The sequence below is a fragment of the Bos grunniens genome, chromosome 25 (assembly GCF_055505025.1).
Source record: "Bos grunniens cultivar Pamir isolate PY7600 chromosome 25, Bosgru_T2T1.0, whole genome shotgun sequence".
In the NCBI taxonomy this organism is placed as follows: domain Eukaryota; kingdom Metazoa; phylum Chordata; class Mammalia; order Artiodactyla; family Bovidae; genus Bos; species Bos grunniens.
Genome location: NC_141189.1, coordinates 30,634,121 through 30,661,278, shown reverse-complemented (window position 1 = coordinate 30,661,278; position 27,158 = coordinate 30,634,121). Strand labels below are relative to the sequence as shown.

The window sequence follows — 27,158 nt, the reverse complement described above, 5'->3', positions numbered from 1 at the left end:
GCTGAAACGCTAATACTTTGGCCACCTGATGTGAAGAACTGACTCATTGGAAAGGACCCTGATGCTGGGAAAGATTGAAGGCAGGAGGAGAGGATGACAGGATGAGATGGTTGGATGGCATCACCTTCTCAACAGACAAACTCTGAGAGATAGTGAAGGACAGGGAAGCCTGGTGTGCTGCAGTCTATGGAGCTGCAGAGACAGACACAACTTAGTTACTGAACAACAATGGTAAAGTATCACAATAAAGCAAGTCACACAAATTTTTTGGTTTCCTAGGAGAAGGCAATGGCACCCCACTCCAGTACTCCTGCCTGGAAAATCCCATGGATGGAGGAGCCTGGCAGGCTGCAGTCCATGGGGTCGCTGAGGGTCGGAACACGACTGAGCGACTTCACTTTCACGCATTGGAGAAGGAAATGGCAACCCACTCCAGTGTTCTTGCCTGGAGAATCCCAGGGACGGTGGAGCCTGGTGGGCTGCCGTCTATGGGGTCACACAGAGTCGGACACGACTTTAGTGACTTAGCAGCAGCAGCAGTGCATATAAATGTTATGTTTACACTCTACTGTAGTCTGTTGTGTATGCAAAAGCATTATGTCTTAGAAAGCAATGTGTATATCTTAATTTAAAAATACTTCACTGCTGGGGACTTCCCTGGTGGTCCAGTGGCCAAGACTCCATGTGCTCCTAATGCAAGGGTTCCATTCCTGGTCAGGGAACTAGATCCCACATACTGCAACTGAAGATCTTACATGCCAAAACTAAGATCTGGCACAGCCAAATAAAGAAATAATTATTTTAAAAAAATACTGTATTGCTAAAAAATATGCTGTCATCTGAGCCTTCAGTGAGCCAAAGTAGTAAAGTCCAAGATCACTGATAACATGATGATCACTGATCATCATAACAAATATAATGTGGAAAAAATTTAAATATTGTGAGAATTACCAAAATGTGGCACAGAAACATAAAATCAACAAATGTCAGAAAAATGATGATGATAGACTTGCTCCATGTAGGATTTGCATAAATCTTCAATTTGTTAAAAAAAAAAATGTATCTACAATGCACTATTAAGTTAAGCCCAAAAATTGAGGCCTCCCTAAAATCCCCAAGAGTTTAGGGATTACTCTTATATGACTACTTTAGGTATGACTGGTTCCAGGCACTCCAGTGTCAAAAGGGTTTGATTTCTTTTCATCTCTGCTCTATTTTGCTCCTCATTGGTTTTATTCTCAGGCAGGCTCTCTCCTGAATATTCACTGGAAGGACTGGTGCTGAAGCTGAAACTCCAATACTTTGGCCACCCGGTGTATAGAATAGACTCACTGGAAAATACCCTGATGCTGGGAAAGATTGAGGGCAAGAGGCGAAAGGGATGACAGAGGATGAGATGGTTGGATGGCATCACTGACTCGATGGGCATGAGTCTGAGTGAACTCCGGGAGATAGTGAAGGACAGGGAAGCCTGGTGTGCTGCAGTCCACGGGGTCTCAAAGAGTTGGACATGACTGAGAGACTCAACAACAACTCTCTCTGCATATGGTAGCAGGAACACCCTGAGAAACCCTAATATAAACACATGCCTTACTCCAATGGTCCCAGCAGTGTCCCCACAAAGTGTTGCATTATTCAGTCTGAGTCCTGCTCCATCTCTGAAACAAGCACTGTGTTCAGGAAGGTGCAATAGTGCCTCTGAAACACACAGAGAAATCTCTAGAAGGGAGAAGTTGTGAGCTGTTACCTAAGTCATCCCCCACAATATATAATATGTTTTATAGATTTCTTTTCTTTTCCTAACCTTTTCTTCTAGACCCTGAGTAGAACGAAGGCTTGGACTTTCTATGTTTCTATAAGCCCAGTGTCTAGTACAGTACCTAAAATATGTAGGTGTCCCTATAATGCAATGAACTACAATGCATAATGCATATGCATACTAAGAATCTTGTCTGGGGTCTGTTCCACAGCTCAAAACTATTTCTTGAATGAACTGATAGTTCCTCTGGAGATAGAAGGCTTCCTAGGTGGCACTAGTGGTAAAAAACCTGCCTGCCAATGCAGGAGACATAAGAGACATGGGTTAGATCCCTAGGTTGGGAAGATCCCCTGGAGAAGGGTGTGGCAACCCACTCCAATATTCTTGCCTGGAAAATCCCATTGACAGAGGAGACTGGCAGACTGCAGTTCATAGGGTCATGAAGAGTCAGGCATTACTGAAGCAACTTACCATGTATGCATGCCAGACATAGAAATCATATCTGATTCACTGTGTTCTCAGCAAAGCACACATTAAGTGACCAATTAATACTTGTTAAATAAGTCGTTGGTTCAGTGAATGACTTCTAGGTTCCACCACAGCAGGGATCCCATCTCTTTGGCCTCTCAATTTGTAGTGACAGGTCCCTACACTCTTAGGGTCCAGACACCTCCAGCCACACTCTCCCTCCCCCCCACCCCCAGGTGGACAGCTGCTCCTCAGTTATTCCCCAGAGATGTCCAGAGGATGGAGACCATGATGGGAAGGTAACAGGTTTCAATATAAAGAAGAGGCAAGAAGACAAATGAGGAGTTCATTCCAAGTTCATGTCTATCTTATTTTGGAAGGAAGTGGGAAAGGAGAACACAGTTTTCATGAATAATGCTGCTTATTAAAATGCCTGCTCTCTCCGATGGTGATTAAGATGGATGCAGCATCACACTGACTTTCAGAGAGAGTGGGAGTACAGCTGACAATTTTCCCATCAAAGTTTTTCACAAAGAAGGAGCAACTCCAAGGTCCCCTCCCTTTCCTCCTCCTGTTCCAGGAGGCCTTTCCTGCAGAGCTCCTGGCTGCTTCAAGGCACTGGGGGAGGAATTCATCAGGGGCTGACAAGTGGCAAATGCCATTAGCTTTCAACTATACTAAAGGATGTGAATACAGCAGGAATGGTACCTTATCGCCCTCTCCAAGGTCCCAGCCCCTGGGCCTACAATAGTGCCTGGGCACTGGTTGTTGCTGTTCAGTTGCTAAGTCTTGTCAGACTTCTTTGCAACCCCATGGACCACAGGGCACCAGTCTTCCCTGTCCTTCACTATCTCTCGGAGTTTGTTCAAACTCACGTCCATTGAGTCAATGATGCCATCCAACCATCTCATCCTCTGGTGTCCCCTTCTCCTGGTAGGTATATATAACTTTGAATCATTCTTTCATGGCTATCTGTCCTTTTTTGGCATTCCACATTCCTTTCATTTTCTTCTATTATCAATGCCTTTTTGTTTGTTTGTTTGTTTTAAAGAACTACTCCCTTTGCTCAGTCCATGGTTCTGGGGATTAAAGGAGCTAATTTCACAAAGTTCTTAAAATACTCCATGGTTCAACTAATATTAGCTATCATTATAGCTACTTTTACAATTCATGAAATAGCCACGAAACAGGAAATCATAGATAAACTATCAGATGTATGAAAGAGATCTTTTAAATTAAAATATCATAACCAAACTTTTTAAAGAACAAAATAAACATAAGAGTTGAAAGATAAAATCAAAGACATCTCAGAGGAAGTAGTACCAAAAGATAAAAACACAGAAACACATATATACATACTTTAAATTTGACCATGAATCCAAGAGATTCAATATTTTACTAAAGAGAGTTTTAAAAAAAATAGAACAGGAATTACAGAGAAAGGAAAAACCTATTAAAGAAAAAATACAAGAAATATTTTCCAGTTTTGAAAAACACTCTCTTTCTAACCCAATGACCAGAACAAAGCAATAATAATAATAAAACTAAGACATATCATTATTTAATTTTAAAACAAGAGGAATAAAGAAAAACTGAAATGCTTCAAAAGAGACAAAAAGGAGACAATATACAAAGAACTGGAAATGAGTATGGTATTAGTTTTCTTAGCAATGATGTTGGAAACTAGGAGACAATAGAGCAATGATTTCAATTCTCTGACTAATAATGATTTCTGAATAAGAATTCTACGCCATTCAAACGAGCGACCAAGTATTAAGGGAAAGCTTTTTTTTTCTTAGTATTTGTAAGTTCTCAGAAAGCTATTGGACAAAGTGTTCCTCTAAAAAGAAGTAGCCAAAAGACAGAAAAATAAGATTTCTAGGGGAGGCATCCAGCAGAAAGCAGAGGCAGAGGCCATTTTAAGAATGGTTTTGAGGGGATGTCTCTAGATGACGTTGGGAAGTAGGCCCAGCGAACAGCCACAACAGATCAGAACAGGAACACAGAGGCACTTGAGAAAGATGAATTATAACTGTCTCACTTGACTGTGAGGAAAACAGTAAAAATGATCTCTAGAGTTCTGTGGAGTGTGAAAGCTAAGCAAATGAAAAACTGAAGCAATTATCAACTCCAAGAAAATATAAAGTTACATTACTGAGAAAAGATAATCCATGTATACAGCTTAGCTCAGCAGTAAACTTATATGTACTAACTAGGCCATGACCTAGTTAGATTCATGATCATTGAACACATAGTTATATTGGATAAATGTAAATAGAGACTAGAAAAAAAATAGGAAGGTCAATGATACTAACAGTTGAGTTTTTGTGAAGATAAATGAAATTGAGAAGTCTTTAGCAAGACTAAGACAAAAAGAGATTAAAATAAATAAAAATGAAAGAGGATATATTACAATTGATGCCACAGAAACACAAAGGATAATAAGAGACTACTGTGAACAATTACATACCAATAAATTGGACAACCTGGAAGGAATAGATAAATTCCTTAAAACCTGTGAACTACCAAGTCTTAATCATGAAGAAATAGGGAATCTGAACAGATAAATTATTAATAAGTAGATTAAATCAGTAATCAAAAAAGCCCTAACAAAGAAAAGCCCAGGACCAGATGGCTTCATGGGTAAATTCTACCAAACATTTAAAGAATAATTAATGTCAATCCTCCTCAAACTCTTACAAATATTTGAAGAGGAAACGAATTGCTCCTAATGAGGCCAACAGAACCCTGATATCAAAGTCAGATGAGGATCTCCAGGAAAAGAAAATTCCAGGACAATATTCCTGATAAGTATGAATGCAGAAAACCTCAACACAATACTAGCAAACAAATTCCAACAGCACATTTAAAGGGTCATACAGTACCATCAAATGGGATTTATTGCCAGAATGTAAGAATGATTCAACACATACAAATCAATATACATGATACACCACATTGACAGAATGAAGGATAGAAATCATATGATCATTTCAATAGATGCTGAACAAGCATTTGCCAAAACTCAATATCTGCTCATGATAAAAAAAAATCTCAGCAGATTAGGTGTGGAGGAGATGAATGTCAACATAATAAAGGCCAAATGTCCAATAAAGGACAAACCCACAGCTCACATCATACTGTAATGGTGAAAAACTGAAGCCTTTTGCTCTATGATCAGAAACAAGACAAAGGTATCACTCTCAACACTTCTATTTAACATACTATTGGAAGTCTTAGCCAGAAGTAATTAGGCAAGAGGAAGAGACAAATGGCACCCAAGTAGGAAAGGAAGAAGTGAAATTGCCTCCGTTTGCAGATGACATGATTTTATATATAGAAAATCCTAAAGATGCCACCAGAAAAACTGTTAGAACTAGTAAAGGAACTCATTAAATTTGCAGGATATAAATTCAACATGGAAAAAATCAGTTATATTTTTACATGCTATGAGTAAACTATGGCATCAAAAGACCTGGAATACATTTAACCAAGGAGGTGAAAGACATGATACTGGAAATTACAAAACATTGATGAAAGAAATTGAATAACATAAAAATAAAGGGAAAGATACCCCGTGTTTGTAGACTGGAAAAGTATTTTTTAAGTGTCCATGTTGCCTCCCCAAATTTAGAGACTCAATGCAAATCTTATCAAAATTCCAACAGAGTTTTTCAGAGATAGTAAAAATGATTCTAAAATTCATATGGGATGTATGGAACTTTTGATTCTTCATGCAGGAAAATTCCATGTGCTGCAGGGCAACTAAGTCCCATGAGCCCCAACTACTGAAGCCCGGAAGTCCTGAAGCCCGGAAGTCCTGAAGCCCGGAAGTCCTAAAGCCCGTGCTCTGCAACCAGAGAAGCCACCGAAATGAGAAGCCTGTGCATCACAACTAGAGAATAGCCCTCGTTCACCAAAACTGAAAAAAGCCTGTGCACAGCATCGAAGACCCAACACAGCCAAAAATAAATAGATAAAATTTTAAAAGTACATACAGCCAAATACACACATATGAATGAGTAAAAATAGGTGCATTTATCAGTGGATATACCAACGTCAGTGTCCTGATAATGATATTTTACTACAATTATGCAAGATCATATTATCAGGGGAAACTGAGTAAATGATACACAAATCTCTCTGCATTATTTCCTACAGTAGTCAAAAAGTTAAAATCCTATTGATTACTAACTGGAGTCATGGATTCCCCTCTACTCATTTCTGAAGATGAATGCTCAGGACTTTTGTTTTTTTTTCTTTTGGTCAACTATCATTTTAATTCCAATTACATAGTTACAAAATATTAGCTCTATTAGAAGGCACACATACTAACTTAATGATCAGAAGAAAACATTCACAAAACTTATTTTTCTCCAGCTAATAAAGTAAAACCTGTACCTTACAGAAAAATTATAAAATGCAAAAATATACCAAGAATAAAATATCAGTAATTTCAATGCCACCACTGGTAATAATCTGCTTAGTCTTAGATAATTTTTTATATGTGTGAAATCTTTCTATGCACATACCCACACAGACATGTACACGCACACATGTGTGTGTGTATGTATGTGTGTGTGTGTGCTTATACTCACTGAGAATACGCTACATTCATAAGCAAGGAAGGTGAGCAAGGTGGTCTCTAACATTACCTCCAGCTCTCCTGCAAGTTCCCTGAACATAGTAGGTTTATCATGATGACTAAGAGTAATTAAGGGAAAAAGCCAAAATACATTTTTTAGAGAAATACTTAATGTAATGTGGGTAGTGTTCATAATAGACTTGTAAATGAAAAAAGCAACTTATAAGATGGTATGTAGTATATTCCCAGTGAGTATAAGCACGTTCATTATTTTAATGTGCATTCTTCTGGAATACATAAAACAGCCCAGAGTGGAAAGAGTTCTTTGAATTCAGACAAGTCTGGATTCAAATTCTGATTCCACCAGGTAATATCTTTGGAGAAGTAACTTAACCTGTTTGTGCCTTAGCTTCATCTTCAGTAAACGGGCTATAATAATATAGCAGTTAATTAGTTCTGAGAAGTTAATAAGTTATTATATGTCAGTCTGTTGGAACACAGCCTGAAATATAGTAAATGCTCAATATTATTTTTTATGTTTGTATCCTCAGACAACATGTAATATACTTTTTTTTTGATGTTGACTTTTTGTGTTTTATTCAAATGGTATGTTTCCTGTGTCAGTCTGTTGTGTGCTTTTTTTCTCCTCACAACAAGCTATCTCAGATTTCTTTCCATGTCACGAAATGTCACATTATCTCATTCTTTGTTATTGCTGCATAGTATTCCATGATTGGCTATATCTCAATTTATTTACCAAGAGATTTAGATTGTTCCTAATTTTGTGCTATCTAAACTCAACGCGAGTGTGTCTCTGAGCTATACATGAGAAATGGAATAGCTGGTTCACTAAATATGACTTGAAACTTTCAGATGGTGTGTTAAGATATAGTGCTGGCTGACTATATGAACTTCAGAGTCCCAGCAATGGTTTGAAAAATCTCCTTGCCACTCTTCAAAAATTACTTGATTTAAAATGTTGACCTGAAACAAATAGACTGCTGGTATTTTTTCTCCATGAAAGATGGGTTTATTCGGAATCAGCAGAGAATGTTAACTTTGGGGTCTGCAACCATATTGAGTCACTGCAAGTCCCCAAGGAGCAAGAGAAGGAGAAGGCTTTTAAAAGAGGAAAAGCAAGTTGGGTGGGGGTGGGGGTAATAGTAAACAAAGGTTCCATGGCTTTTCACTGGCTGAGTCCTTGCCGGCAAAGAAAAGGAGTCCTTCTTTCCTTTGGGCTGTGCTATCATCAGAGGGCATGAGAGCTCCCCCTTCTGGTTTCCCAACTCTACTTTATTGAGGTTTCTGTTTATTCATGTTTCACAAAGTTTAACTTACATATTATAAAATATACCTATCCCTGTAAACTTACATACATTTGCAAGCAAAACTATGATTTTACTTTGCTGTGTATTGAATTGTGTACATCAAATAAGATATATTGAAATCTCGACCCCCAGTAGCTCAGATTATGACCTTATTTGAAAATAGGATTGTTGTAGGTATAATTTAGTTCAATGTGACTTTGTCTTGTTTTAAGGTACCAAGTTGGTGGTACTTTGTTACAAAAGCTCTAAGAAGCTAAGACACATTCGTTTAAAAAATTTTTTTTACTGGAGTTCAGTTGATTTCCAATGTGTTAACTTCTGCTGGAGAGCAGATTCAGTTATACACATACATACATTTTTCTTTTCATTTCCACTATGGTTTATCACAGGATATTTAATGTTGTTCCTGCGCTATACAGTAGGGCCTTGTTGTTTATCCATTCTATACATAATAGTTTGCCTCTGCTAACTCCAGACTCCCAATCCATTCCTCCTTCTCACCTCTTCTTCTTGACAACCACAAGTCTGTCCTTTAAGTGTATATATTAGTTTTTAGTGCTTTCAAATATAGCTGTTTTTTTTTTTTTCAGTAAAAATACATGGTACACATTTAGAGCACTTCCATCACCTTAGTAAGATCCCTTATTCTTTATGCAATTTACAGTTCATTTTCACCCTGACCCTAGGAAAGCACTGACTCCTACTGGAGCACAGGAGACTCAAGTCTTTCAGCTGATGCCTGGCTTGATATTATCCCTGAGGACTCATTTTCACTCATGAAAATGACTCAGTAGGGAGACGCTTGGATGATCAACTTCGGGATATAATTTCATTCCACCCTCTCCTCCACCTTTGGTCTTAAAAGTTCTCAACTTTTGGGTCAAACTAAAATTTGAAAACCTAGTGTAACTCTTCTCCATATATGTGTATACTCCACACTCAAAATTTGGCAGTTTTAGATGGTCCACAGTTCATTTGTGAATCCCAATTGAAGAATCCTTGTTTTTCTATCATCTGCTTGAATATCTGTGGTGATGGGGAAGTCATTACTACTGAGGCAGTCCATTCTACCCTGGGGAGCTCTCTGCCCTGTGGAGCAATTTCTATTCGTTGAAATCTGGGTCCAGGTGGCTCCCACGTATCAGTTCTGGGACAGTCTTTGTGAATTGCAATATGAAACAGGAGACTGAGGAGTTTTCAATCCCAGGAATTAAGTAGGAAGCTACAGAAAGCTGCATGGAAATGACTGCCAAACCTCTAGCAGATTCTCAGGATGGAGAAGCAGTGGGAAAGCTCAGAATTTGGAAAATCTTGTGTTTGAAAAATCCTGGTTCTTTTATGTGCTGTGTCCTTTGGAAATATTGATAGCCTTTCTGAGCCTAAGTCTCCTTTGTAAAAGAGAGAAACTTGGCTCATAGTAGTTGTTCTATCAAAAATCAATTTGAGGAGGAGATGGAAAAATCAAAGAGGAAAGGGAATTTTCATGTTTAATAGCATCCTAACAAATGAGATTATCAAGTCTTTAATACATAATCTCTTTTAAAATGTTTGTGTTATTGTATAGTTGCTAAGTCATGTCCAGCTCTTTGTGACCCCATGGACTGCAGCACACCAGGCTTTCCTGTCTTCACTATCTCCTGCAGCTTGTTCAAACTTATGCCCATCGAGTTGGTGATGCCATCCAACCATCTCATCCTCTGTTGTCCCATTCTCCTCCCGCCCTCAATCTTTCCCAGCATCAGGGTCTTTTCCAGTGAGTTGGCTCTTCTCATCAGGTGGCCAAAGTAAGGGAGCTTCCAGCTTCAGCATCAGTCCTTCCAATAAATATTCAGGGTTAATTTCCTTTAGGATTGACTGGTTTGATCTCCTTGCCATCCAAGGGACTCTCAAGAGTCTTCTCCACACCACAATTTGAAAGTAAAGGCCTTATTTTTTAGAGCAGTTTTAGGTTCACCTCAAAACTGAAAGAATGCTGTACAGTATGTAGCATTTTTAGATTGGCTTCTTCCACTTAGTCAGTCATAAGCATTTAAGGTTCCTTCATGTCTTTTTATTGGAGAAGGCAATGGCACCCCACTCCAGTACTCTTGCCTGGAAAATCCCATGGATGGAGGAGTCTGGTAGGCTGCAGTCCATGGGGTCGCTAAGAGTCCGACACGACTGAGCCACTTCACTTTCACTTTCCACTTTGATGCATTGGAGAAGGAAATGGCAACCCACTCCAGTGTTCTTGCCTGGAGAATTCCAGGGATGGGGGAGCCTGGTGGGCTGCCGTCTATGGGGTCGCACAGAGTCAGACACAACTGAAGCGACTTAGCAGCAGCAGCATGTCTTTTTATGGCTCAATGGGTTGTTTCTTTTTAACAGTGAATAATATTCCATTGTCTGAATATACCATAGTTCACATATCCATTCACCTATTGAAGAACATGCAACTTTTATTGAATTAAATTAGGTCTCCATCTTACACTCAAGTGACCACAGAATGGAATGAGCAGATAGCAATGTTCCAAGACCATTTGGAAGGGAAATAATTCCTCTTAATGATTCAGGGTCCCACCAACATACCACAAAAGATAGGTCTTAGGTCACTAGCATCCTAACACCTACCACACTAAGAAATTAAAGAAATAAAATTGATTAGCTGAGGCTACTGGAACTGGCCTGAAAATCACAATACAATACCTCTACCAATTATAACCACCAACAGGTTCCATCCACCCCTACTTCCCTACGATGGGTGCTCTTGGAACTTCAAATCCAGGAAATGCAGCCCCATCCTGCCTTGTTATCCCCACTTACTTCTAATGAAACTACTAGGTTCAGTTCAGTTCAGTTCAGTCGCTCAGTCGTGTCCAACTCTTTGCGACCCCATGAATCGCAGCACGCCAGGCCTCCCTGTCCATCACCAACTCCCGGAGTTCACTCAGATTCACGTCCATCGAGTCAGCGATGCCATCCAGCCATCTCATCCTCTGCCTAGTGGAACCTTAATGGCTGGATAGACCCTTTATTTGCCTTCCTTCTTCCTGTTTTCTGTTTATCAACTGATTTACTGCACAGATATTCTTCCACCAAGAGAAATGATAAGCAAAAATTGATCAGTATTATCCCTTCAGTTCAGTTCAGTTCAGTCGCTCAGTCATGTCTGACTCTTTGCGACCCCATGAATCGCAGCACACCAGGCCTCCCTGTCCATCACCAACTCCTGGAGTTCACTCAGACTCACGTCCATCGAGTCAGTGATGTCATCCAGCCATCTCATCCTTTGTCGTCCCCTTCTCCTCCTGCCCCCAATCCCTCCCAGCATCAGAGTCTTTTCCAATGAGTCAACTCTTCACATGAGGTGGCCAAAGTATTGGAGTTTCAGCTTTAGCATCATTCCTTCCAAAGAAACCCCAGGGCTGATCTCCTTCAGAATGGACTGGTTGGATCTTCTTGCAGTCCAAGGGACTCTCAAGAGTCTTCTCCAACACCACAGTTCAAAAGCATCAATTCTTCAGTGCTCAGCCTTCTTCACAGTCCAACCCTCACATCCATACATGACCACTGGAAAAAGCATAGCCTTAACTAGACAGACCTTAGTTGGCAAAGTAATGTCTCTGGTTTTGAATATGCTATCTAGGTTGGTCATAACTTTCCTTCCAAGGAGTAAGCATCTTTTAATTTCATGGCTGCAGTAGGTTAGGCATTGGATTTAACAAGGTCTCTGAAGATTTCAATTGGCAAGTGCCAATGATGAGACTTGGAAAAAAAATCAGAATTTTTTGCCTTGGTTTTCTGAAGGCTGAATTAAACAAGACTTAAATACAATGTTTTACTTTTTTTTTTTCTCTTCTGGCTTGAAACTAGAAGTAAAGGGGATTTTTTCCCTCCCTTTTCAAAAGACACCAGGTGAACCAGAAACAAACACACATTTTCCAAAACCAGTGAACCATGACATCAGAATTTTCTTTCAAGCCATACCTGAGTCAAACTTGTACTTCATACAGTTGGAGATTCTCAGCTAAACTGGCCCCAGACATGGACTTGCTTTTACCCAATTCACAGCCAATACAAAGTGTGTTCACCAGGGCTCTCTCTGGCTCTGTGATTGTTGCTGCTGAGGTTTTTATGGTCCCATTCTGTTTCTTCTTCTTTATGTCTTAGTGGCTGTCTCTCTTCATCCCCCCTGTGTCTCTGTCTTTCATCTTTCTGCTTTCTACTTTCTGTCTCTCTCCTTCGCTGTAATCTTTCTTTCTCACTTCCCCTTCTGAAATGCTCATAATATAAAGACCCTGGAGCACAAAGCCTGGGCTTGAAATCTACTCCCATCTCTGGCTATGTCTCCTTATCTGTCAGAGGTGCTAAGAAGGGTGCCTGGCACGTAAGAAGCATGCTCTAGTCAATCACTATTATTATTTCCCAGGTTTGTAGAGCCAACTTCCCTAGGTATAGTTTCTGGGACCAGCAAACAGGGTGACATAGCAGATTTGGAAAGAGAAGACTGTAGGAGAGAAAGACTTCATGGGTTGAGGGAAAGAGAGACCTACTTAGTTCTCTTGGCTTCGTGGTTTCTCCTCACATCTTTTACAAGAAGCAATAGAAGATGTCCCAGAAGATCGTAGGGTTTGCATGTATAACGTCTTGATTGTCAGAGCATTTTAGCTATTGAACCTACACTGCCCCAACCCCAACCTGTGAAAGTGGTGAGAGTAACAGTTTTGAGGATAGAAAGGGAAAGAGAGAGACAACGTGGGAAGGAACATAAGAGAAGAGAAAGGGAATGAGAATAAATGAGAAGATGGAAAGAGAATCAGAGAGAGAGAGTAAAAGGAAAAGAACCCAGGAGGCAGAGGGAGCAATGCACTGTGGCCTCAGACCAGTGTTTTCTGCTGAATAGAGTAAGCAGGACCAAACTGCATCCTTGGGGAAAAAAAGATGCTATGGTCCACACGATTACTCCTGATCATACATTGTACTGAATGCAAACCTATTTTCTGTTCTATTCCATTTTACTACAATTCACTGTGCTGCCTCGGTTTCCAGCTGAGGTGCTGCTTGTGTAAGCCAAAGTCGAACTTCATACGGCAAAGATTTGGCTCCTTAGCAGCCGACAGAAGTTAAAGAAAATAGAGCATGTGGCCCTGCAGAGTTAAAGAATAGAGATATTGATGCATTTCATTCAAAAGCAATGAACAAAAGACAACCTCCGACAAACCTATTCCATGCCATCTGCAATCAATATGCATCATTACAGCTACGCAGATGGCTAGGTTGTGGGAGGGTTCCAAGCCAGCGGTTCTCAGCCTCCGCTATGCACTCTGATCACCTGCTGCTGCTGCTGCTAAGTCACTACAGTCATGTCCGACTCTGTGCAACCCTATAGACGGCAGCCCACCAGGCTCCGCCATCCCTGGGAGCTTTCAAAAGAAAAACAGTCCAGTGTCCAGGTTGCACCCCCCAGACTAGTTCAATGGTGGGGCCCAGGCAGCATTTTCAAAGCCCCCCAGAGGATTCCAGTGTGTAGCCGAGGTTCACAACCTCTGACCTTGGATGAGTCAAGCCACAGTGTTTCCAAACTCTGTAACCTGACTGCAGCAGGTAAGGTAGTGCAAGAGACAGCCGCACCTGTTGGGTAATTGCAGTACAAATTCAGAATGGTCAGGGGACTATGAAAAGTCCATCTGTTTTGTATAAGTAATGCAGTCTAATCAAATGATATTCTTCATGAGAAACTTTCTCATTCCCTGACATTTGGTTTGCCCTGGTGTTTGATGGTCCTGGTTTTCTCTGTCTGTTTAGGGCCATCTGCTGCCTGTGATTGTGGAGAGAGGAGCAGAACGCAGCCAGGTGAGGCGGGGGGTGGGGGAGCTTCCCTGCCTGCCCGTGTCCTGGGAGTGAAGAAGTCTGTGTCGGGGCATGGCCCTGCACCTCGGCCTCAAGCTCCCACCACACCCCGGTTGTGGGTTGAATTGTGTCTCTGGTCAGATTCATGTGTTGAATTCCTAGCCCCTAGTGCTTTAAAATTTTATTTTTTATTTTATCATTAGAGTATAATTGCTTTACAATGTTGTGTTAGTTTCTACCGTACAGTGAAGTGAATCAGCTCTCTGTATACATATATCCCTTGCCTCTTGGACCTCCTTCCCACCCCTCCCCCCATCTGTCTAGGTCACCACAGAGCACTCAGCTGAATCCCTGGTACTATACAGCAGCTTCCCACTAGCTATCTTTCTCACACATGAAGTGAAAGTGAAAGTCGCTCAGTCGTGTCTGACCCTTTGTAACTGTATAGTCCATGGGATTCTCCAGGCCAGAATACTGGAGTGGGTAGCCTTTCCCTTCTCCAGGGGATCTTCCCAACCCAGGGATCGAACCCAGATCTCCCGCATGGCAGGCAGATTCTTTACCAGCTGAGCCACCAGGGAAACCCTTCTATACAGGAGCTTCCACAGGAAGCCCTCTTACACTACCTTTTATACAGGAGCTTACACAGCTGAGCTCCCACAAGAGCCCTTTTACACTACCTTTTTACACATGGTAGTGTGTATATGTCAGTCATACTCTCCCAATTCGTTCCACCCTCTCCTTCCCCCTGGGTCCATATGTTTGTTCTGTATACCTGTGTCTTTATTCCTGCCCTGGAAATAGGTTCATCTGCGCAGGCAATGGCACCCCACTCCAGCACTCTTGCCTGGAAAATCCCATGGACGGAGGAGCCTGGTGGGCTGCAGTCCATGGGGTCGCTAAGAGTCAGACACGACTGAGTGACTTCACTTTCACTTTTCACTTTCATGCATTGGAGAAGGAAATGGCAACCCACTCCAGTGTTCTTGCCTGGAGACTCCCAGGGACAGAGGAGCCTGGTGGGCTGCCGTCTATGGGGTCGCACAGAGTCGGACACGACTGAATCGACTTAGCAGCAGCAGCACCAGCACTATTTTTCTAGATTCCATATATTTGCATTAGTATGTAGTATTTGTTTTTTCTCTTTCTAACTTACTTCACTCTGTATGAGAGACTCTAGGTCCATCCACATGGACCCAGTTTTGTTACTGATTATGACTAAGTAGTATTCCATTGTATATATGTATTACATCTTCATTTTCCATTCATTTGTCATTAGACATATAGCTAATCCCCAGTGCTTTAGAATGTGACTTTATTTTTTTTAATGGAACTATAGTTGATTCACTATGTTGTGTTAGTTTCACGTGTACTGCAATATAGCTCAGTTTTATCTATGTATCTATATATACTCTTTTTCAGAGTCTTTTATAGATTATTACAAAATATTGAGCAGAATATGATGTTTAGAAATAGGGTCATGGCAGATGTAATTATTTAAAATTAGGTCCTATTGGAGAAGGATGGACCCTCCCCTTAATCCAGTATGAGTAGTGTCTTATGAAAAGTGGGACTTTGGACGCGGACATGTACCTGGGCAGCACATCAAGTGAAGCTGAAGGCAGAGATCAGGGCAATGCCTCGACACAAGCCAAGGAACACCAAAGATTGCCACCAGACCTCCAGAAGCTAGGGAAGAGGCATGGGACTGACTTCTTTCACCACCTCCAGGAGGAACCAGCCCTGCAGACACCACAGTTCCTGATTTCTGGCTTCCGGAGTTAGGAGACAATGTGTCTCTGTTGTCTAAGCCACCTAGTGAGTGGTTACTATGACAGCAGTCCAGGTCGGAAGAACCAATCCTTCACCTGATGGGAACAAGTGGAGGGTTTCAGGCCTGGCAGAAGACACGTGCTAAACTCATCAACTGCTCTGGTTGTAATGTGTGCTCAGTTGCTCAGTTGTGTCCAACTCTTTACCACCCCATAGCCTGCCAGGCTCCTTTGTCCATGGGATTATCCTGGCAAGAACACTGCAGTAGGTGGCCATTTCCTCATCCAGGGGATCTTCCCAACCCAGGGATCGAACCTACATCTCCTGCATCTCCTGCACTGGCAGGCAGATTGTTTACCATGGCACCATGTGGGAATCCTGCCCTGGTTATAAATCTGATTTCAAACCAATCCCCATGATTGTTGCTCTTGGCCCCCTCCTGCACATGGTACCTGCTGCCTTTAGCCGGCCAGCTTCATGGGCATGTGGCCTGTGCAGTGTCCATGGCTTTTCATTGGCTGAGCCCTTGCCAGGAAAGAAAAGGGATCTTCTTCTTCTTCTTCTTTTTTTTAAAACAATATAGATTTATTATCTCATACCTTCCATCTTTCAGAAGGTTACGTGCAGCTTAGCTTGGTGGTTTCTCTACTTAGAATCTCATGAGGCTCACGTGATTACACTGGGCCCAGTTGAATAACTTAGGATCCTCTCTGTATTAAGGTCAACTGACTAGTCACCTTGATGGAATCTTTCTTCTTCTCAATGGGCTGTACACGTAGAAGGGCTCTGGGCTTATTTGAGTTCTCTGGTGTCGCCATATAGAAATCCTGAATCATTTCTTAACCTGGGCCCAGCATCTTCACTTTGCACTGGGCCCTGCAAAGCCTGTAACCAGTCCCATCCCCAAGGTTCTCACCAATTTTCCTTCCTTCAGTCACATCCTGTTTACTTGCTTGTAGTGATTTCTCATTGTTTCTGGTCCACTAATGTCCCTCTCTTGTTGTTTTTCATTGATGTTATGTTCACTGACTCGATGGACATGAGTCTGAGTGAACTCCAGGAGTTGGTGATGGACAGGGAGGCCTGGCGTGCTGCAGTTCATGGGGTTGCAAAGAGTCGGACATGACTGAGCGACTGAACTGAACTGAACTGATGTTTTCCATTGATCATTTGTTTTCCCTTTTAGTCATATTATTTTGGCCATTTCCAGGGATTTGGGACAGAAGACGGCAGAAGGGGACTGTGTTGGACATCCACTCTGGTGTATTGTTGGGGCTTCCCTGGTGGCTCAGATGGTAAAGAATGCACTTGCAATGCAGGAGACCTGGGTTCAAATCCTGGGTTAGTCCTATTAAGGACCACAGCTGAGGGAAGGGGCAACAGTTCATTAAAGGTTGTGTGAATCTCTGAGAACAGATAGGCCAGCTTTGAGGCTCAGGTGACCAAGTAGGATCAAGATCCATGGAGGAAGTGCTGCACCCCTCAGGACTCTTGAGAGTGGTGGCTGTTCACATTGGCATAACATTTTGCTCATCTGATCATTTTATTCATAGCTCTCCTTGAAACCCTGGCATGGGTTTCTATTACCCCTAGGATTACAAGTTGGGCTACTGTTCCCACTTCTCTCTTCCCTCCCTGAATTAGAAATCGCACCTCCCTGCCCTTTCCCATGGGCGTCTGAAGTGTGTCTCTTCCTCTGCGGGCAAAGTGACCTTTCCTGCCCTGGCCAGGTGACCGGCCAATGGAACTTGAATGGAACTCCCATTGTGCCAGTTCCCAGCTGAGACCCTAAGAAACATTACATGCTTCCTCTCACCTTGTTGCATATCTGCCATCTACCATGAGAAAAACATGCCTCACTTAGCCACTGGTCCAAAGAGAAGGAGGAAGCAGGTGGAGTCAACCCACTGCCCAACCTAGATTCAAACCTAGCTGATTCTAGTCAAGCCCAGAAACACAACTGCCTCTCCAGAGACCCATAAGCAAAACTGAAATGCTTTTTTTTTTTTTTCAATAGCCCACGTAGTTTGGGAGGTTTTTGTTAGGCAGAATTACAACAGCAAAAGCTGACTGATACAGAAAAGTTGTTAACTGGGTTTGTACGGCTTTCCCTGGCTGAGCCTTTCTTATCTACCCAGACTTATCCCCCAGCGTCATCCCCTTCTCTCCAGCACATGCTCTGCTCTTTAATTCTTTAACTGTGCCATGTCTTGATTGGCTTTGAGTTAATAACATATTGTCTCCTTCCACCCCCTTCCCCCCTCCGAATCCCACTACCCTTTCACTTGGTTAATTCCTCATTCTTTGGCTCTCACACTAAATTCCATTTCCACCAGTAAGTTTCTGTATGATCAGGCCCCTAAGATGGCTGTTTTCTTGCTCTCTGTACATCCCCTGCTTGACCAATGCCTGCTTCATCTACACCCTACTCACATAACTGACCTTCCTACATACAGTGCCTCTGCCCCAGCTAGTGATTGTTCCAATCTTCAGATTAGAACATCTCAACCATGATAGTTTATCAAAGGGGTGGTGAGCAGTGTGCCCCTCTGCTTGTTTCCCTAGTAACGGATGAGCCAATCTGACGTCAATTCCCTCTATAACCGGTAACCTCCTGCCATGTCCCACCTACCATCTGCCACCCATGGTGGGGTGTCGCTCCAGGAACTTGCTTGTAAGATCCCCCCATTCATTAAACCATTGATGTCTCTGTCACTGACTCCGAGCTCTTTCTTCCGTCCTGAAGCTAGCTAAGTACAGGGCTTGCAGACTGCTGGGTGCAACCCAACAATCTTCCATTAGACTTGCTAGAAAATGCCAACGGCCCCTGGTATATGCTCCTGTTGCCCCATGTTCTTCTCCTATTACAGCACTTGAAACGGTATAATATCATCATTAGTTTGATGGGAAAATATATGAAGACATTGGTGTTCCATTGCCACTTCTGCAGAACAACAAGAACAGAGGAGAAATAGCCATGCCTTGCTTTCCAAACTCCCCCCAGTTCCCCACACTAATCCCAAGTTGTCTATGGGACCCCTTCTTCCGTGTCAATTTTTTGTTTGTGAATTTATTTTATTATTGGAATATAATTGCTTTACTGGAGAAGGAAATGGCTACCCACTCCAGTATTCTTACCTGGAGAATTCCATGGGCTGAGGAGGCTGGTGGGCTACAGTCCATGGGGTCACAAAGAGCCGGCCACAACTGAGCGACTGAGCACATAACTGCTTTACAAGGTTGTGTTAGTTTCTGCTGCACAACAAAGTGAATCAGCTGTATGTATACACATATCCCCTCCCCCTTGGGCCTCCCTCCCCCATCCCACCCCTCTAACTCAGTGTTCTGTGATGATTCTCCATGTCATTTTAAAGCAAAGTAAGAACCTGGGTTTGTTTTATTTTTCCCCCTGCATCTTATGAAATTCTAAGCCATTTCTGGCATCATCCCAGCAGGGGAACAGGAAGAGAAGAGCTTGACTTTGGGGTCTAGCTTTGAGACAAGAGAGTCCCCCAGAGTGAGGATGGACAGTGGGCATGGATGCTTGGCACAAGGACTTGGAGGTCTGGTGCACCAAAGACATTGGATCACAATATCTGGGTTGCTGGTCTGTAAGACTGGTCTCAGGTGTCATGGAAACCACAGCAGGAACCGTGAAGGCTCACACACAAGGACACTCACAGAAACCGGGAGAGATGTAGGGAAGGATGGGAGACCCTCTGTATTTTTGTTCTACTGCTGCAAAACCACCACTAATCCAAGGGCTTAAAACAATACAAATTTATCGTCTCACCATTTCCTGGGATCAGGAATCTGGGCTGAGCATAAGTAGTCTGCTAGAAGTCTCACAGGATGAAATCAAGGTTCTCTGCAAAGTCCCACGTTAAGAGACTGAGCCTGGTGATGTCCAAGACTGAATTACCTGCCAACCAGACACAATTGGGGCTTGAAATGAGCCTTCACTTGGTTTACAGACAATAAATATCTTTGCTATTTCTTGCAACCTCACTATAAAAAAATAATTTGACTGGAGTATAGTTGATTTGCAATATTGTGTTAGTTTCAAGTGTACAGCAAAGTGATTATATATATAGGGCTTCCCTAGTGGCTCAGTGCTAAAGAATCTGCCTGCCAAGCAGAAGATGCGAGCTCAGTCCCTGGGTAGGGAAGATCTCCTGGAGAAGGAAATGGCAAGCCACTCCACTATCTTTGCCTGGGAAATCCCCTGGACAGAGAAGCCTGGCAGGCTACAGCCCATGGAGTTGCAAAAGACACAACTTAGCAACAAAAAACCAGCAACAATATATACGTGTGTATGTGTGTGTGTGTGTATTTTTTTTTCAAAAAATTCTTTAGATTCTTTTCCATTATTTTCTGTATTTCAAGATGTTTGTGGTATACAGTAATCCTTGTTGTTTACCTGTTTTATATATAGTGCTAACATTTTGGGCTGAAATTCACATCTGCTGTTCTTTAAGCCTGTCTTTCCTGGTAGACCGTGAGCTCTTGGCAGCTGGGATGCTCCTGTTTTACTCTGTTGTATCTCCAGAGTTTCACTCAGTGCTTAAAACATACAGAGAGGGAATCAATGCATTTGTCAAATGAGTGACTGACTGTTAGGTGCTCAAGAAATGCCTTCCTACTGCACAAAACTGAGCCAGTTCTCATAAACATCACGGGGCTCACAAAGACTGTTTTGGCAAGGAAGCAACCGGGTGTGGGAAGTTGAGGTAAGAGGTTCAGGGTCACATAAATAGTAACAGCAGAGCTAGAACTTTTTCATTATCTTCACCAAAAAAAAAAAAAAAAAAATATTCCTTTCTATTTGGAACGTGGCCCTGAAATGTGACACTGACACATTCTAAATCGCATGACTCACGCTTTCATCTTCCACGATCAAGAGCAGGGGGGTGGGGGGGGTGGGGGGTGCAGGGTGAAGAGTAACAAATTAGAAACCTATAAGACGAGATTTTAGGTTGAGCCCTGAGATGCTAAAGTCTCCTAGAAACTCCAACCCCGCAGTGCCTGGATTTTCCAAATGGATGACTCTCCTTTTGTAAAGGAGCACAAACCAAAGCAATCCCGAGGGCTCACAACAGAACTTGGTTTGTCTCAGACAGACTTGACTCTTAGTTGCAGGGAGCCGGTGAGGCATTCCGCTCATGACAAAGGTCATGAGGAAGGAGGCTCGGCATACGCAAAGGCGGGATCGAGCCTCAGGAGTCCGCCCGGATATTCTCGAGCATTTTCCCCCAAAAAACCAGAGTCTGCCTACTTTATTGCTTTGTGCTCTCACCTCTGACTTTACTGGGGGCTGTCCCCTACCACCATCTCACTCTCTCTCTGTCAAAGAGTTAACTTACAGCTCCAATTAATAAAGTTCCTGGACAATTAGGAGTGTTTAAATCCAAACCCCTCAGATGGCTCTCTAACTCGCCTGACAAGTTTACCCTGACTCCTGCAGCTATGCATACGATTGTTTACAGTCTCCTAGCCTCCAGAGGCACGGGAAGCTTAAGATATTCAAATAGCTTAGAGCCTCTCAGAGAGTTAAAAACTGTCAGAATAAACTAGTAAAGGATTTCATTGATGAGTCAATGCTTGTTGCCAAGTTTTCACATCCCCTGAATTGTATCCTTGAATGTGTATTAATTAATAGTTGGTATATAGTAAAAAATAAGTAGTGGCCTTGGTGTTAGGAACTTTAGACCCTTAAGGTAATAAATTCTTTCTTTGTTGTAAACCCATTACACATCCGCCCTATAGGAATGCAATTTTATCTTTGGAAGATGGTGCCAAACCTTAAAATAATTACTCTTAGAGAAAATAAGTCTTTGTTGATAAGTCCTTGTCAAGAGTCATAAAATGTTAGTAGGCCTTCTGGCCAGAAGATGATGTAAATCACCTAAACCATTTGTATACGATAAATTTGCAGGAAAGAAACCTTGGTTTTTGATAAGAATCAAAGACTGCTGACTTTGCATCCCCTATTATCCTCTATGTGTAACTTAGGGTATAAAAGCCCCTGTTAAAAATAAAGCTACGGGCCTTGTTCACCAGCGCTTGGTCTCCCCATGTCATTCTTCCCTTTAACTTCCAGCTGAGTCTCCATCTGGAGCGCGGAACCCACCACGCTTACTAATTATGCCTGGGCTTCTAAGACCCACTCGAGAAGGTGTCTAGGGTGAGACACCTTCCGCTATTCGAGAGGGCGCCTGCGGCCTACGTAAGTGGTGCAAACTTCTTGTCTTGAAGTTTTATTGGTCTCCCGCGTAAACCAAGCTACTCAGCTTCTTTTCTCCACTGAATTTTCCGACTGAGCTATCCTCATTCTATTGTTCTCTATATCTCTAATTAGCATATAAATAGTCGCCTAGGCCGTCTCTCCTTCGAATACCCTGGATCAGCTGGGGCTGGTCCCCGGCACTTAGTTCAGGATTTCTGTTGCTTAAATAGGGTAGGGCTATTCAGTGAGCAGCAATCTAGGGTGTGGGTTATATTTCTTATAAATCTTATGTCGTTTTTGTTCAGTAACCAAGTCGTATCTGACTCTTTGCGACCCCATGAACTGCAGCATGTCAGGCTTCCCTGTCTTTCACCATCTCCTGGAGTCTGCTCTACTTCATGTCCATAAATCATGTGCCACTCCATTAATTCTTGCCTCGGGGCCTTTGTGCATGCTGTGATGGCTGCTGAGAAGGCTCTTCCACCTTCCATGTTTCCATCCTTCAAGAATTCTTGACTTAAACATCAGTCCTCAAAGGGGGTTTTCCTGGTACTCGATCTTCAGGCATCTTCCTTCTCCCTTTATCCTTCTCCCTATATTCCACATTTAGCATTTTTCATAATCTTTTCAATTATATATTAATTTTATGTGCTTGTCTGTCCCTCACTAGGTTACAGGCTTCACAAGGGCAGCTAACAATGTGGTTTATTCACCAATGTTAACCCAGCTCTAACACAGTGCCTGGACAATATTATATTCACTGATTATTTGTTAAATAAATGAATGGATGAATTGATTAATAAATGGAGTTCCTCAGGGCATTTAGCAAGTATTGATTAAGCCCCAATTTTGTGCACCTGATGCTGGGATTAAAAATCATGCAAGACCCGAGTCCTTCCTTCTAGGTGTTTATAGTCTAGCGCAGCAACATGCACAGATATATCCAAAATGATCCAGGTTTCACCTGGCTTACCCACACATGGAGCCAAATTGGCACAAACACTTAAATTGCCATGACCCTTTGTCTCCAGCAAAGAACTACATGGCCTTTTCCTTCCCCACCATCTCCCTTGGCTATTTGTGAGGACCCAGCCATGCTTCACACATGCTCAAAGACCAGCCCACTGATGGTCTCATCACTAACATCCTGGTCAAACTGCCACATCACTCCTGGCTTTGTTGCTTCTGGGTCCTATCAGGAGTGTGGCTTTCTGGCCTCCCATAGGAGTTCTTCAATACCTCCGTGCTCCATAAAAGGCCAGCTGGGGGTAGCCATGGTTTTCCAGAACAGAAATGAGGAGAGTGTGTATCTATTAATCCCAAACTCCTAGTTTGTCCCTCCCCTTGCCTTTCCTCTTTGGTAACCATAAGTTTGTTTTCTATGTCTGTGAGTCTATTAAATTTATTTCTTTATTGAAATATATTTGACATAATAACATTGTATAAGTTTAAGGCATATTACCCGTTAATTTGATACATTTACATAGCACAATATAATGATCACTGTAGATTTAGCTAACACCTCTATCACAACACATAATTATCATTTCTAGGAATAAGCATTCTGAGCCTAATTAAATTCTAGTCTCTTAGCTATTTTGATATTTATATTACAATATTATTGTGTGTAAACACTATGCTATGTTTTTGATATCCAGGACTTATTTATCTACTAGCTGGAAGTTTCTACCGTTAAACCACACCTTCACTCTGGTGAGAGAATAAGATAGTCACTTTTAACCAATCTCCTGATACCTGGAAATCTCCATTGTAATAAGCAATGACTCTAAAGATTAAACAACTTCCTCATTGTCACTTTATAAGCCATCCTGTAAAGTCATGCCCCTGAGCTTCATATCCTTTTTAAGTCTGAAAGTTCCCCATTCACAAACTGTTCTTGTATGTAAGAACATACTAAATACTGTTATTTAGTACATCTTACTAAACATTGTTTATTGATTTGATTACTTCAAGTTTGCTATTTCTGGATTTTTGGCAGAGTCAAATCATTATAACATAAAGTCACTATTTTTTTTTTCAGAAAGACCAAGTGTGATCATGCATGTTAAGTCACTTCATTCATGTCTGACTCTTTGCAACCCTATGGACTGTAGCCCCCCAGGCTCCTCTGTTCATGGGATTCTCTAGGCAAGAATGCTGGAGTGGATGGCCATGCCCTCCTCCAGGGGATCTTCCTGATCCAGGGATCGAACCTGAGTCTCTTATGTATCCTGCTTTGGCACGTGGGCTCTTTACCACTGGTGCCACCTGGGAAGCCCCAGTGTGATCATGGATGGGAGGCACATTCAGATACCACCCACCAACTCTCAGTGGGGATGGGGGGGCAGGGCAGCCATGGCTCTCCTTGGCCTCCCAATGGTGTCTTTCTCCAATAAGGGGAACAGTTGCTGCCAGGGTCCCCGCAATGGTGACTTAACTGGATGACAACTGAAAAATTCATTCTGAAAATCCTCACTCCATGTCTAAACACATCAGCTTGCCTGTTTCCATTTCATGCAGATCACATGACCCAAAATGGCCAGCTATTGAAGGACAGAGATTAAAAGGCACTGGATGTGCACCCTGTCTTCTTGACATGGACTTAATTGATTGAGGACCAAAGGAGGAAATTGCTGTGAACCAAATAAATTTACCCAACATCTCTTAGCAGGTAAGCTGGTGATTCTCCAACATAAGCCTATGTCCATGTCACTTGGGGAGTGCACTAAAATGCATATTTCTAGGTTCAGACCTAGAGAGTTTGGCCACACTTGGGGAAAAACTGCTGTAAGTTGTCAGAGTAATAACCATATTGCTGGATCTTCCAAAGTTTAAAGAGAATTTATTGGGCGCCTAAGTGAAGAGGAACTCAAAAGCCTCTTGATGAAAATGAAAGTGGAGAGTGAAAAAGTTGGCTTAAAGCTCAACATTCAGAAAACGAAGATCATGGCATCCGGTCCCACCACTTCATGGGAAATAGATGGGGAAACAGTGGAAACAGTGTCAGACTTTATTTTTCTGGGCTCCAAAATCACTGCAGATGGTGACTGCAGCCATGAAATTAAAAGACGCTTACTCCTTGGAAGGAAAGTTATGACCAACCTAGATAGCATGTTCAAAAGCAGAGACATTACTTTACCAACAAAGGTTAGTCTAGTCAAGGCTATGGTTTTTCCTGTGGTCACGTATGGATGTGAGAGTTGGACTGTGAAGAAGGCTGAGCGCTGAAGAATTGATGCTTTTGAACTGTGGTGCTGGAGAAGACTCTTGAGAGTCCCTTGGACTGCAAGGAGATCCAACCAGTCCATCCTAAAGGAGATCAGTCCTGGGTGTTCATTGGAGAGACTGATGTTGAAGCTGAAACTCCAGTACTTTGGCCACCTGATGCAGAGAGCTGACTCATTTGAAAAGACCCTGATGCTGCAAAAGATTGAGGGCAGGAGGAGAAGGGTATGACAGAGGATGAGATGGCTGGATGGCATCACTGACTCGATGGACGTGAGTCTGGGTGAACTCCGGGAGTTGGTGATGGACAGGGAGGCCTGGCGTGCTGCGATTCATGGGTTCGCAAAGAGTCGGACACGACTGAGTGACTGAACTGAACTAAACAGTGTGAAGGGAGAAGGCAATGGCAACCCACTCCAGTACTCTTGCCTGGAAAATCCCATGGACGGAGGAGTCTGGTAGGCTACAGTCCATGGGGTCGCAAAGAGTTGGACACGACTGAGTGACTGATCTGATCTGATGCTCCAATTATTCTTCTGAGCGTTTTACCCACTTTCATTTCTTTAATCTTCTTAATAGACTTATCCTAAAGGAAATCAACCCTGAATATTCATTGGAAGGACTGCGGCTGAAGCTGAAGTTCCAATACTTTGGTCACCCAATGCGAAGAACGGACTCATTGGGAAAGACACTGATCCTGGAAAAGATTGAAGGTGGGAGGAGAAGGGGATGACAGAGGATGAGATATTTGGATGACATCACCAACACGATGGACATGAGTTTGAGTAGGCTCTGGGAGTTGGTGATGGACAGGGAAGCCTGGCATGCTGCAGTCCACGTGGTTGCAAAGAGTCGGACACAACTGAGCAACTGAACTGAACAATAATAAACTGAGTTTGGAGCAGCATATTTGATGTGTGGTATATCTTGTGGAATGAATGAATGGATGTGTAATTGACCAGAAATGAGAGGTACCATGTGGAATGCACCGTTGATAGCAATCATATTAATCTCATGTGGAATATTATTCATGATCTCTATTGGGTTTGACATCTCCCAAACACCCTATTGGAAATGGAGACAGTAATTCAAAAGCATTACTTAATCACAGTATTAGATGGTGCTGATAAGTGTCATCATAGACATACTTCCACAAGGAAAGAAGCATGTTATTAGCATTAAACGATCTGAGTAGGTTGTATAAGGAACTGAGTACAGAATGATGCCTTCCCAGTTCAGGGTCTAAAAGATAGACTGAATAACAAGTAACTCGAATTTGTAGATGAAGGCTTTGGTAATAAGTGGTTGGGATTTGGGGGCAAGTCACTAATTTACTATTATGGGCCTCAGTTTCATACCCTGTGAAGGAAAAGGGGCATGAAGCTGATGGTTCCTCTGATTTTCCTTTGACCCCCATCAAACTATCCCCCTCTGAAAATATAAGATATTGCAAGGGGAAATAACAGATCTTGAAAATGGTAGATTTCTGATTCAAACACAGTCTTTCTTTACCCTTAATCCAGTCATGTTCCACTATTATTTTCTTTATGTCATCTCCACTACCTGAAATGCCCTTCTTCACTCAAAAAACAACAAAATGTGTCTTGGGTACCTGTAATGGTCCCTATTGAAATTTGATCCCTGGACTCAGAACAGAGGCCCCTCTCCCTCTTTGACCCTTTGAGACTTTCTGAGTCTCAAAGTTCTGCTGTCCTATACTCCTTCCTCCCATGCTCCCCAAAGTTCTACAGAGTGTAGTGTGTACCAGTGGCCTTGTGGGTTGGGAAGGCTACATGACATAGTATAAGATATCAGTTGAGTCCCAGAGTTAAACACATATGGGCTTTCTAACTTCACGACTTCCAGTGCGTGACTCTGGAAACACAACACTTTATATCACTAAGCCTTAACTTGTTTATGTAAGGGGACAGAAAGGAGACAGTGATGCTATTGTGAGACTGTGAG

At 42.3% G+C, this 27,158-nt stretch overlaps 1 long non-coding RNA gene across 1 annotated transcript in view; it reads left to right on the top strand.

The window, feature by feature from the left end:
• Positions 1–26,102, top strand: part of LOC147345386 (uncharacterized) — a 50,625-nt gene extending 24,523 nt beyond the window's left edge. The window contains exons 2-4 of the long non-coding RNA XR_015154713.1: positions 13,925–13,972; positions 24,489–24,639; positions 25,773–26,102. This is a non-coding gene — a long non-coding RNA (uncharacterized LOC147345386). The remainder of the gene's footprint in view (positions 1–13,924; positions 13,973–24,488; positions 24,640–25,772) is intronic.
• Positions 26,103–27,158: the final 1,056 nt, after the last annotated feature.